This window comes from Lathyrus oleraceus, chromosome 7, assembly GCF_024323335.1.
Source record: "Lathyrus oleraceus cultivar Zhongwan6 chromosome 7, CAAS_Psat_ZW6_1.0, whole genome shotgun sequence".
NCBI classification, from domain to species: Eukaryota; Viridiplantae; Streptophyta; class Magnoliopsida; order Fabales; family Fabaceae; genus Lathyrus; species Lathyrus oleraceus.
In genome coordinates, this window is record NC_066585.1 from 486,391,751 (window position 1) to 486,403,633 (window position 11,883).

The 11,883-nt window shown below is 33.1% G+C and overlaps 1 long non-coding RNA gene across 1 annotated transcript; it reads right to left on the reverse strand.

The window, feature by feature from the left end:
* Nucleotides 1–4,620: 4,620 nt before the first annotated feature.
* Nucleotides 4,621–5,363, reverse strand: LOC127100612 (uncharacterized). The gene is made up of 3 exons (XR_007794457.1): nucleotides 5,011–5,363; nucleotides 4,840–4,915; nucleotides 4,621–4,738 (listed from the first exon to the last, which is right to left on the reverse strand). It is a non-coding gene; the product is annotated as an uncharacterized LOC127100612 (long non-coding RNA).
* Between the last annotated feature and the right edge of the window lie 6,520 nt (nucleotides 5,364–11,883).

The window sequence follows — 11,883 nt, forward strand, 5'->3', positions numbered from 1 at the left end:
TATTCAATATTTTTTAATTTTTTTTATATAAACTCTCTTAGTTTTTATATTTGTTTTATGCATATGCATATTTCTTACTCCTTGAAGTATAAGTAATGTCCATGTAAGAATTGTGTTGTTAACTTTAAAATATTAAGTTAGAAAGTTGCACGGAAAGGTTTTATTCAACAAAAATATACTTGGATTTGTTATGCATTACTCAATAATATAAAGTAATTTTATTAGATTCTATGACATTAAACATCAGGGCCGACCCAAAACATTTCGAGGCCTTGATCTAATCTTTCATGTTGAATTCTAATAAAAAAATATTAAAAAATAAATAAAGTTTTATTTAAATTATAAATAATATTAAAAAATATAATAAAAATATAATATTTTAGTCTTGAATAAGATTATGGTAGAATCGAACTCAAGTCATGACCATCAAAAAATATTGATACACTTCCATCAAGCCAATACATAAACATCTTATATATATTTAAAATACCAACTCAATCTTTTTCAATAGACTCACTTAACTATTTTTCACATATTTGAAAAAATAATTGATAAATTTTCATTATTCAATATTTGAATCAGTAGTAAAGTTGTTCTCGTTTAAAATATTTTAGGGTGAATATGGTTTTGGACGCATTTGTCTGTAGTCTGTAATAAAAATAGGAAATTGAAAAAAGAAAAAACTTAAGAATAATAGTAAATTTATGTTGAATAGTAATACATGTAGAAGATAGATGAAATATAAACAACAATTTAATAATAATATGATTAGAAAAAAACCATTGAAACTTGGATAGATAAATTAATCGTTTTAGTTATTTTATAAATAAGACAATAATTTTATAAGAGAGAACACAATTTTAAAATATCTATTCAATTTTTTTTAATAAGCTCTCTTAATTTTTTCACATATTTTAAAAAAAATGATCGGTAAATTTCCATTATTCAATATTTCTTAATTTTTTTATATAAGCTCTCTTAGTTTTTATATTTATTTTATGCATATGCATATTTCTTACTCCTTGAAGTATAAGTAATGTCAATGTAAGAATTGTGTTGTTAACTTTAAAATATTAAGTTAGAAAGTTGCACATAAAGATTTTATTCGACAAAAATATACATGGATTTGTTATGCATTACTCAATAATATAAAGTAATTATATTAGATTCTATGATATTAAACATAATAAAAAAAAGTTGGAAAATAGTCAAAGCTAAAAACAAAAATACATTAAATATGTTGCCATCATTTCATATTCATATTTTACGAGGATCTGAATGTGGTACAAATAAAATTAATTATTATAATGTAAAGTCAACTAAATTATGCAATGTCTGTTGTATTGTTACTTGAGCTGACAAAGTATAAAATTGTTACTATTACAGAGTGTTTTATTTATCCCTATGACAGTAGTAGCTGATATCTAGGAATGTCGTATTCAAAATCTGTACTTTTTATCAAAAAAGACTATGTCAATGTTGTATTTTTTTGTCCATAATTTACTCATTTGTCGTCATATCAACTTTATGCATATTTCAGTACACTTAATAGTGATGTTGATGTTGATATTAGAGAAAGGTGTAAATAAAGTCATTCAGTTACACACTTTAGTTATTATTGTATAATTTATTAACTGAGCAAGCTACTTAATCATTATTTTGTATTAGTTCTATGTGCAATTTCAAGTTGAGATCTAATTAAAAGTTCCATAGCTTATTCTAAAAGAGATAGAGAGCAACACATGAATTAAATTAAATTTGAAATGCATACAACCAGAGTACATAACAACACCAATAAATAAAATCCAAACATATTATAAAAATACTATTAAAGTATTTATAGAAATGAAATAAGATTATAAAATAACAGAACCTACCAACTAAAGAAATAGATATGAGATTTAAAAAAATGTACCCCATCAGATGCAATAACAACGAATATAGAGGCATATGACTCAGATGTCATCAATAGTAGTTCTCACCAATTCCACAAATATGACATGATAAAAAAGCTTACACTTTTGGCTTTCTCGGTAGTTGTAAACTCAACATGTACAAATCCCTTAAACCTACTATACATCATGTATAATTGAGATAAAGTTATTACAAATAACAAATAACCAAATTTTTGCATACTTGTACTTGTTGCATTGTTTCACAAGCAAGAAACATTACTACCAGTAATAATGTGTTTAGCCAAACATTAACTTCAAAGAGAAGCAAACGCGTCAACATTGTATCTACCCGTTATTGGATTGGTAACAACAAATTTTGTATCACACCAAACACAAGCACCAGTCTCTGAATTTTGACCTCTTCTGCAGCTCCTCATATGTTGAACATATCCATTAGGCTTATGGAGACAAATGATATATTGGACGCAATTTCCTATCAAATAGAAGATGATGAAGTGCAATGTAGTTAGATAATAGCATAATAGTAACTTCAAAATATACTTACTGTCACGTTTTTGTCTCAATCCTTTATTCTTGAACTTGTCATCATATAATTATCTTGTAATGGAGCCCAATAAGGTTGTCCATCTTCTCCATTGCTTGTCATTGCATTAACATGCAAATCCAAAATCCAAGATGTTGGATAATTAGACAATAAATGGAAGTTTTCCCATTCAAGAAACACTTGCAGCAAAAGAAAAAATGACAACAACAAAAACCACCACCAAAGCTTATGTCATATCACGATCAATTCACAACAGTAGACCATTTAAGTCTAAATGAAAATCAAAAGGAGAAAAGTAGCTAAATTATTGTTAAACAACATACCGACCTTATGAATTGCAATGATCAAATTGTCACATGACTCAAACAAATAGATTAGATTTATGACTTACCACCACAAAAACCACTGAAACTAAAAATAAGGTCACCAACAACAGCAATTGCATGCTTGCAACGCATAACCAACTCAATGAAGGCATCTCCATCAGACGCATCAACATTGTATCTACTAGTTGTTGGATTGGTAACAACATATTTTGTATCACACCAAATGTAACACCCAGAATATTGTTAGATTAATTTAAATATTATTTTAATATGATTATTTGAAGGTAAAATGAATTATTAAATAATATTGGGAATTATTATTATTATTATAGATGTTATTTATTTTAATAATAATTAAATAAATAAAATAAATGGAATATGAAGAGTGGAAGGGTAAAAGTGGAAATGGATAAAAGAGGCCAAGGTGAGAACTCAGAGTGTTTTTCACGTATTTTTGCCTCAGAGTCAGAGAAAGGGAGAAACGCTGAAGAGAAAGAGAAGGAAGAGGAAAAGGCCAAAGATTGCTCAGAACTTCCTTCAATCCAAAGAGGTAAGGGGTCTGAACCTTATTAAACGATAATATGCGAGCAAATTCATGATATATGTTGGATTGTTGATGGATTTTGGGGATTTTAGGGAGATTGGGAAAGTTTGGGGTTTTGATGGAAATTCTCCGATCTGTGAGTTTTGTTGAGTTATATGCTTAGAAGCCCGCGCGTCCACTGTTTCCGCACTTAAAATCTTATTTATGCACATAACAGCCAAATGACGTTCGCCATTATGCCTTTGGCGCTCGCCATTTGGGCTTTTTTCCAGAATAAGAGCGTTTAACGCTAATGGCGTTCGCCATTAGCCTAATGGCGTTCGCCATATCAGTTTGACGGACAGTTTTTCCAGAATAAGAGCGTTTAACGCTAATGGCGTTCGCCATTAGCCTAATGGCGTTCGCCATATCAGTTTGACGGACAGCTTTCGCGTTTTAAACTCCCAGATGTGATATCGTTGTAATGTTGTTGTTGTTTTGTTGAGTTGTATGTCATGCTATTAATGATGATGATAACATGACTATATGATGCTGTTGTTGCTATGTTGATTATGATGCATGTTTGGTGTGCATGCATTCATGAAAGGCCGATGCCTAGTGATGAACGGACTGAGTTCCAATGACGTTGTTGACTCCGGGCTTGTGGAGAGGCTTGGTTCCTTGCGGGGAACTCGGATTCTATGGTGATGAATCTGGGAGTGGTGATCCTGTAGTTGGTCACAAAATGGGTATACCGAGTCGTGTTGAGTCATGCATGGGTGTGTGCATTGCATTTGATATGTTGTTTTGTTGATGTTCATGAGTATGTTGATTATGATGATTATGATGAGCTGTGTTGGCATATGTGAAATATATTTATGTTTATATTTCTGTCGTTATATTATTATTTAATAATGTAATTCTCACCCCTTCTGCATGTGTTTATGTTCATCTGTGATGAGCAATGTGCAGATAAAGAGGAGTAGCTATTGTTGAGGTTTGAAGAATAAGTGTAGAGTTATTCTACAGAGTCGAGTCAAATGCTCTGGTCATGTGACACCGGGGTTATGGGATTCGATAGATAATTGGTTATTATTTACGTCGTTTATGATGACTAATATGTTGAGATGCTTTGTTGAGATAATGTTGAAACATTATTATGAATTGTTATATGATGAATGATAATATTTGTGTTGTTGTCCGCTGCGAAGTTTTAATAAAATAAATAATATGTTTTATGTTGTGATGCGATCAGTGTTATGTTGTAAGAAATGTAAACTCTTCTACATGTTGTACTCTGATAATATGTCGTTTGTATCACACCAAACACCAGCATCAGTCTCTGAATTTTGACCTCTTCCACAACTCCTCATATGTTGAACATATCCATTAGGCTTATGGCGACAAATGATATACTGGACGCAATTTCCTATCAAATGAAATGCTCCATCGGTTAGTTTAACAAAATCAAAGGCAAGAAAAAAATCCATAAACTAATGAAATATTGAATAAATTGATGGAAAATCTTACTTGGATTGTATAAAAATAGAAAAGTTCAAACTCCAGAACCTTTAGTGTCACTGGAATTGAAACACCTTTGGGTAGCCTAATCACCTCGCATGAAAAATGGAAGAGTAATTAATGATGATTGTGACTTATTTTATTTCATATGCTAAATTAATTGTGAATAATTAATAATACCTGATCTATAAGCATAAACAATAGTCTCCCTGTGTCATTCACATGTGTTGTGTTGGTGTCCGATACGGTGTAGGAAATCGGACGTGTCTTCAATATGAAGTGATTGTGCTACATATTTACATAATCCATTGTATTTTTTGGTAGAAAATTAACACTGAAAATTGTGACTTTATGAAACACTTATTCACAAATTGGATGTAGTTGGAGTAGCATGCTGCAAAATTTAAAAACCAACATATTCACATCCTTAATATAAAATATTACCATTTCAAGAAAGAAAAAAACAACCAAAGCCCACTGTATTTTGAATTCCACTGCTCATCATAATCAACCTCGACGAACTTGGAAATTGGATGTTCCTTGATCTGCACCAGGGACCTCATATTATTCAATATTAAGGGGAACTGAAATAGGCAACCATTCCTAACGAATTCTCAAAAGCATTTTACTAACAATTTTAACATTCATGCTATGTATATAATTGTGACATAATGACTCCTTGTTTCAAGTTAAGGGATCATTATACCAAATAAATAAACAACTATCTACTTACAAAAATAATTCCTCAAACTCATAAGTACTCACTCATCAAATAGCTCAAGTAGTTTTATTCATACTTCAATCTCAGTATAGCAATTTCTAATTACATCATTTGGAGTCTAACCAAAACAACTTTAAGCTTTTAAGAGAAAAACTAAATAGAGTGGACCAAATCAATCTGAAGTTGTATCACTCTATCCACATCTGACATAGTTGTGGTTTTCCCCAACCAACAAACGTAATAGAATGCCATTGTAGCTCAATTAGAAAATATGAGCTTGTGCATTGTTAAAACTTACAATGTAAATGTGTCATCAATAACACCACTACAAATAAAGGTAATCCATTATAACCAGCCCCCTTTACGCCAACAAACATAAGTAGTTACCATACAAAATAAGTGGAAGCAACATGCTTCTTTCTTACTGCACGCTCAATATTACCTTAAATCCATCTTCATATGTTCGATCATCGCTAATATATATAGGAAGCACGTTGTCACAACAGTTAAGTCCTAAAACAATATTTCTTATGTCATTTACGTCACAAAACAAACAACTCTGAACCATATACTAAAGAAACAAAATATGAACTCACCAAGTGACTCGAGTAAAAATGTGATGGCTTTTCCCTTATCCCAATTAATCATAGGTCGTACCTCTAAAACTCACACAAGACGAAACAAATAACCATTACAAGAACTCTAGTAATTATAAATCAGTAAAAAGTTGGTCATACTCACTGTGTGTGATGACTTTAATTCCAATTGCACTCTCGAGATTCCTAGCTTTTGAACCATCATGGTCATATTTACCAAGTCCCGATTTACAATATCAACAAATCAGCACAAAACACGTTGTATGACTACATGAGTAATAACTACTTCCATAATGAAATAATAATAGTGGATCCATGGTAGATCTCATATTTCACATAAACCATAAAAACTAATAGAATAATCAACAAAACAAACCCTAAATTAGCATACAATACTAAAGATATGAAATGAAGAAAAATTGAACACAAACCAAAAGTACGGTTTTTTAAACTGATACGAAAGGAAATGTAGAAAATGTACGAACTTTTCACTAATATATGAAAAACAACAGGTAGTAAAAGTTTGTTATCCACTCATTTTTGAAAGGCAACATGAAGAAGATTGTTGCCACCCTTGTCACCGAAAAACTGTGAATCCTGACGCCACACATTCCTCACGAATCTCTCACCGCCACAGAAGTACCCTTTCATCCTCCGCTCCCAAGTTCTCACCACCGTGGCCGACGATATTTCCCCATTTATGATTGGTATCCCTCTGGTTTTCTTATTTTCATTCCTTCTTATGTTTTGATTCTGAAATAAAGAAAAGAAAGAACAAAGAAGATGAAGAGGAAAAGAAGGAAGAAAGAAGAAGAGAAAGGTAAAGATTATTCAGGAAGTGAAGTGAGAGAAGTTCTTAGTGACAAGTTAAAGAAAAGAGAAAAGGGAAAAAATTGAATTGGATCTGAGATTGACATTGGGAAAAGAGAAAAGTTGAAATATTTAGATTGGTTTGGAACCAAAGAGTACCAAGTGACATCATCAATTGATTCAAACCTAAAAATCTAAGCCATAATACAATAAGTATTTAGTTGGAATCCAGCAATGTGACATCATCAGTTACAAAAAGTAATTTTAGGACCAAAATTACCCTTATTTTGGAGATGTGGCAAATTTAGAGGGAAGGGCAGAAATGACTTTTCCATAACATCAAATTTTCTTATATTATAGATTTTTATAAAAAACTATTTTTAAAATATGATTTCTTTTAATATTTTTTTAAGTTAAAACAAATGCCCCCTTATCTCACTATTAAATCATTTCCACTATGCCACGTCATGAAGGTGACGAGAAACACAAGAAAGGGCGGTTTGAATTGGGTTTCTAAAAATATAAACTTTTTTAACCCAGCACAACAAGCAAAAAGCGAAGAACAAAAATAATGGAACAATTATTTTTATCCTAGTTCACTATCAACTAAGCTACCTCCAGTCCACCCGCCAAGGTGATTTTGCTTTATCAGCAAAGACTTAATCCACTATAACCAAACTAATTACAACATAAAAACTTATTGTCAATGTCTTCTTGAGTATTCTAACTAAACCCTAGTCATTCAAGGAAAATACAATCAAACAGATTGAGATACAAAGTGTGTTTACAAAATGCGTCTAAGAAAGCAAAATACACAAATGAATTACAAGTTTATCACACAAAATATATTTTATGAAGAGTATGAACAAAAGCTCTAGTGTGTGTTTTCTTTTCTCTCAAATATTTCACAAAATTCATTGTTCACGTATATGATAATCTCTTAGAATGTCTAGCACTTTTTCATTCTTCCAAGTCTCCTTTATATAGGCAATGAAAAGATCCATTGGACGGTAGAGTTGGAATGCCAAAATGTAGTTGTATCCTTACATAACGACTTGTGAAAATGGGAGACAAAATGGTACAATAGTACAGTCCTTAGCCCATAAAATCAGTGTAGTGGAAAGAATATTTGGTCTTGTATTGTGTACTATTTTCATTACGTAAAATCTTTTGATCTTATCTTCAATACTTATAGGCTTCTGATAGTTAGGTGGTGAAACATGCATAAAAGAAGAGTACAAATTTGGTTGAGAGAAACTTCAGAAACTTGGTCTTCAGAGTCTTTATCCAGTTCATCAGAACCTAGTCTTCAGAGTTTGGTGACACAGTTCAGAGTTGATGAGAGTGCATGGCTTCAAAACATATCAACGTCAGAAGCATCAGAGTAGTAAAGCTTTGGATGAGCTTAAAGTCATAAGCGTTGAAGTACATGATCTAGAGCTTGATTATCTTATAAACCATGTATCTCAGAGTTAGAGTGCACTAGGTTCATAATTTTATGACATCACATGTCATTCATTCAGAGTTATAAATTGAAACTATAATATTCACACTAAACAAATTAATTAGGATAAAAAATTGTTTTCTAAGAGTTTATGAATTGTTATCATCAAAACACAAGACTGGATGCAGAATCAAAACTTGTTCTTACAATCTCCCCCTTTTTTATGATGACAAAACCATAAATGTTGATGAACAATTTTTACTTGGTTTAGTCACATGAAAACATTAGAGTGATGTTTGTAAGCTCTCCCTGAATTTTATACTATTAAAATTATTTGTAAATCTAGAAGTTACGAGTTAGGTTTGCAAGCCACCCCCCCCCCCCCCCCCCCCCCCCCCCCGAGTTTAAGACTTTAAATTTTTTTAACATATACAAATATTTCAATCAGCATGAAAGAAATAACTTCCCTAAACGAGGATGATTGGTTAACATATCTTCTGATCCCTTTTCATTTCAAAAATCAGAAAGTCTCATTATCAGAAGAGCTAGAGAGTCAAAGTCTTCATTGAAATTGTATCAGAACTTGATTAGAAATCCTCAATTTCTTGTACCAAAGTTTATTTGAAAACTCACTTGATTCAGATCTTAGTTAGAAAAACCATATATGCTTGGTTGATATGCCTTATGATCATGAAGTTCTGATAACCTAGTTAGCTTGATCGAAAAAGTTAACAATAATGGTGAACTTAATCAAAGTTCCCAGATTCCAGATAAATTATCAGAATCAATGTTTGGGATTCATAAAGAAAATAAGTATCAAAATTATATCCACTTTCTCCCCCTCTGTCATCAATCAAAAAGAAAATGCATAAAGAGAGAAAGTAATAACACAAAAAAAACTTCATTTCATTCAAAATAGATAAAGATAAAGATACAAAAAAAAAACTTAAGCGAAAAAACAAGAAAACAATAAGTTTTTAAAAGAGTTTCTAAGGTGGGGTGGCAATCTGGATAAAATGGCATGAAGCATTCCTTCAATCTTGGTGTTAATTTCAACCTATTCCTTGAACATTTTATCTTACTTGTCTAGGTGAGATCTAACCACTTGATTCTCATTCTTCATCTCTTGTAAAGTCTTCAACATCCACACTTGGTTTTGCTTCAGATACAGTTTGAAATTCTGGTATGTAGATCCCAAATATCGTATACAATGTCACTACACCAGGATCAGGACATTGTCACAACACAAACAATAATAGTGTTCAAGTAGGTAACATGAAGTAAATAACATTGCACTCTCGTATGCAGCAACGCGATATCCAAGCTCTCTACAGTTGGAACATCAAAGATAAGCAGACACTTCTCCGCCACTTGTTTCAATCCCAACCTACAAATGGAAAATAAAATAAGCATCGACGGTGTTTTCACACACATGTAGCATACTAGGGAACAAACATAATTAAACAACCTAGCCGGACGGACCGACCTGCTATGATACCACTATGTAACATCCTAAAAGCCCACGCGTAATTATCAAAGAATTTAATTAACGAAATACAATCACTTAGGGTGTGTCATACCCCAAAATTTGCCCATTAATATTTCAAGACATTTTTCAGGGCACTCCGACTCATTTTTATGACACTGATCTCAAAGGAACGAAGGCCCAGCTCACGAATGGCCCAATCCAGAAAATGACCCAAAACTGGCCTGTTCGCTACGCGTTCGCTACCAGCTCGCCTAGCGAACGTTCGCTACCAGCTCGCCTAGCGAACGTTCGCTACCAGCTCGCCTAGCGAACGTTCGCTACACGTTTGCTACTAGCTCGCCTAGCGAAGCTGACAGACAACAGAAAATTTCGGGCTTCATTCTGAGCCCATTAGGTCATGAAAAAGAGCATTATAAGTACCAGCACTTCAGTAATGAAAAAGGGAACGAAAACGGACGAAAGGAGAACCCTAGCAAGCAAACCCTAGCGCTCACAAACGGAAAACCCTGAAGGAAAAGCCGGCGGCCGAAGCTACCACCGCCCAACTCAATCCGGCTCGCCAATTCAAGGTTGCAATTCGATTGCAAACAGGTTGGCATTACTATTATCGCTTTATTTTCTTAATTTGCATGTGATACCGCTTTATGTTCTTAACTTGCATGTGATATTATAATTGAATTCATAAACATATTTAAGGTTTTGCATGTGAATTTAAGTGTGCCTGAATATTGTGAATGCTGAACCATGTAATTATGTGTTGGATGCCATAAGCCATGCCGCAGGTTGAAGTCATACTGTTCTGAAATTCAAAACCCGCAGCCGCTCGCTAGCACATCGCTAAGCGAGCATGTAGCGAGTATTCGCTAGGCCTTCGCTAGTCGAGGCAGAGGCGAACTGGACAGTCGCTTATATTTCGTTTATTCTGTGCTATGCTTCTCCGATCTGTTCCCTTATCATCATACATTGTTTTGCATGACATTTTTGCTGCTGTGTTTCTTTTGCGGTGTGATCCTCGATTGCACCCCGATTTGGTATTCTAACCCGTTTGCTGAATTTTGCAAAGGTTCACATGTCCCAGAAAAAGATTGCCGTTTAGGTCTTCCACTTTATTTGTGGGATACCCTTGTGGAGTTTCACCTTAAATTACCTAATTAATTTTAATGTATTAATTTTAATGTATTAATTTTAATGTATTGATTTTAATGTGGAGATTCACCTTCAATCACCTAATTGACTTTAAAATATGGCCTTTAAATATGCGATCTTGGACCTCTCTTTTGCCTTACGATATTACGGTATAACGGTCATGTCCCGCGAATGTAGGGATACCCTTAGCAAAGACCCTTTGATTAAATCATCATGTCCCTTTAAAATAAATCATAGTCCCTCGGATGTTGCCTTCGAATATATGATTTTGTCCCTCGATGACCCTTCGGTGTAGCCTACGGTTAAATGATGATTGTCCCTTCGAATGCTAAGGTATCCTCACAACTGTTGCCTTCAATGACCAATCGATGACCCTACGATGACCCTTTTACATCCAAAGGATAAAATTACTTACTTCTCAATAGTAAGGACAGTTTTACCCTCATAAGGATATGAAATGCCCAGAAAGACCTCGGACAGGTATAACCCTTAATTGCTCATTCATAACCTAAAACTACTTTTCACACCTTACACCTTTCAAAACCTCCATTAGAAGATCACCACTTGGCATACATTCGCACTAGAATCATTGCCGAGTTATATTTTTCTAAACTATTTTCAAAACTAAACGAGATAACCACTTTGTATACATTCATTCAAGAATCATTGCAAAGTTAAGTTCTCCTTTTCAGAACATTTTCTACACATTTTTCAAACACTTTTTTAAACGAGAAAAACATAAATGATTGAGCAATTAAGAGCCCATGAATAACCATGGATACAAAGGGTGCTAACACCTTCCCTTTGTATAATGTACCTCCTGAACCTAAGAATCTAAATTAAGGTC